This window comes from Heptranchias perlo, chromosome 7, assembly GCF_035084215.1.
Source record: "Heptranchias perlo isolate sHepPer1 chromosome 7, sHepPer1.hap1, whole genome shotgun sequence".
NCBI lineage: Eukaryota > Metazoa > Chordata > Chondrichthyes > Hexanchiformes > Hexanchidae > Heptranchias > Heptranchias perlo.
Window position 1 is genome coordinate 68,977,679 of NC_090331.1, and position 2,785 is coordinate 68,980,463.

The window sequence follows — 2,785 nt, forward strand, 5'->3', positions numbered from 1 at the left end:
CCTGGATGCAAGGTTTTGTTCTCGGTGCTAATTAAATTATACATAACCAGAGCATTAGTAGATATGTGAAACCTGGACAATTTGTGAGTCCCGACTCATTATCATGATGTGCAGTATCCCCTATCATTGTGTCATTAATTGGGGATGATTGTAAGATCAGACCTCAGGAGTGTTTGGATAGTTTGACTGGAATTTTCCACTTTAGTTCTCCTGGTGCATGCTGGGAGTGCATATAGACTATTAAAATTAGTGGTCAGAAAATCACGGACATGTGGTGTGGAATTTCTCAAAATGCACTCCTGGCATGTGCCAGGAATGGTGAAGCACAAAATCCTGGCCTTTAAGTCTGGGGAATGCTTCCGTAGGCTTTAGTTCTGAACCACATGGGTGGTCTAGAGACTCACATCATCCAAGAACAACATTATATCATGAAGGTCTATGAAAAGATTGTTTCATTCAAAAGTTCTGTTGCTTATCAAACTGTGTTTCTAATGCTTTTTAAAAAGATATTTCAATGCTTTTGTGCAATGATTCAATTGTACTCGCAATATCTTGCTGCGTCTCACTGTTTCTTTGTATTATTCAACCTATAATAAATCTATTAGATGAATCCTACATGTGTCATTTGACAGTATGTTTCTTTCCTGCCTTTCTGTATCCCATGTGATCTTCAGTAGTTGTTAAAGCAATTAAGCAGTAATTTTTAATCCTGTGCACTCTATCCCACCCGTGCCACATATAAGGATAGTTTTCGGTTTCTATGAGACTTGATTTGCTAATGGAAACTGCCTTTTTGCCATGAGCATGAGACAATAGTGTTGAGCAAATGCCCAAACGGTAACATATGTGTTACAGAAAAATTGAAGAATCAAATGCAGATGGGGGACATATAAAAATACATATGGCCCTGGTTAATATTTTTTGGATTTCCATGAAAAACACCTTGCTTTTGTATTGTGCTACTCACATAAAAGAAACATCTCACAGAATTTAACAAGGAGGAAAAAGCTGGACACTAAGTAGAAAGAGGAAAGTAGAAAAAGGGGGAGGGGGAATTTGAGAAGCTACCAATGAATGAGATTCATTGGAAAGGGTTTTTAGGAAGGTTTTGAAATCAGGGAGAGCAAGTTAGATTAAAACAGTGACTGTACCTGAGCAAATAGAGTATTAGAATGTAATGCTAAGACAGACCAAAACAAAATAAAAGCACTATACTGTCCTTGTATAAAACCTGCATATCTGAATTTCTTCATGATTCAGTAAGATAAGGATTGTGATTATGTGCTACATTACTGAATGAAAGATAGGTTGTATCCCATCCCCATTTTTCATTGGTTATGTTCATCATTTTACCACTTTGTACCTGCTGCTAAAGTAATATAAAATTTGCTAACTACTATCAGAAAACAGCACCATTTGCTGGAAGTAAGCTACATCTCAGCTTCCAATATGAGTGTCAGAACAGTTAGGTATGAAAAAGCTGATAATATATACTGGCCATTTGTATTTTCCAAAGTTCAAGAGTGAGATTTTTAATAAACAGTCGTAGTGACCTATTTTTTTTCCTGGACTATTGCTTTTATCCAATATTCCCCTATCTCTGAATGGTAACAGTAGGAAACGCCACTATTATTTGGGGAGATGATCAGAACAGTCAACAATTGGCGCAGAGGAGGTGCTGTCAACTTGGCACCTGTCTTTCTTCTTTTTTTTTAGATTACCTCTGGTGGAGATAAGATATAAAAAAGCGAAAGCCATTAAGCCCACTGTTTCCAATCGACTACGTACAATTTGCACTGGCACAGATTCTTTTCAATCTGTTCAATTTCCTGAATGCCATGAGTAGAATTTTCAAGAGGAAGTTCATTGGAATTTCCCGCTGCTCCACTGCATGTTTCATTCTGTGACTTATAACCCATAGGAATGAAAAGTATCCCATTATTAACCCATATTTAGTACAATGATGAAATTCTAGCCAATTGTGTGAAAAGCTCTTGTCATAAACACATGATTTTAAACAATGGTTTATAGTTGCATATAAAATGTTGTTGTTAAGATAAAAATCTAAAACTGCAGAAACTTCAGTGACTTCATTGCAGACTAAGAAAATCACAAGTATTCAAATTCGGCTCAACATTCTTCACAGAATACAAGCGCTCGGTGCCCTTAAACTACTAATATTTCTGGTGCGCTACTCAATTTTACAAGTTAGGAGTTCAATTGGTTAAATGTTTTTGATGATATAGAAATTAAAATAGAGCATTGAGCTCAAGAGTTCTTCACTAATTTGTAACTGTTTATATTTTGTGCTCAGTCTGAAGGATCCTAATGCTGTCTGTGGAGCAATTTTCCATTAGGGGCCTACACCCAAGTCAGGTATACCTTGGCCAGGTACAGAGTAAACTGTTTCGCTGTTCTGCCCCCAGAATGTGCATTAGATGTAACTTGAGAAGACCACCCTCCATTAGACAATTTTTAAATTTCTAACACCACTCACCCTTACAGAGTCTGAGTAAGATTATCAAATGATTTCTTTTAATTAAAAAATGTGTTTTTAAAGTTCTGAATTACCACCATATTATTCATTCTCCCTTAGTGAGCAACCTAGTAACCATTTGGGTTGCAAACTTCTTTTCGTTGACAAAAACAAACCTATAATGCCAACCTGGAAAACTAGCACAAGCTGACAGCTGAAAAGCGACTGTTTGTAATCTCAATGTCCTGATGAACCCTGAGTTGAGCTTCAGAATCCATATCCTTTCCATAACTAATATCTCTTACTTCC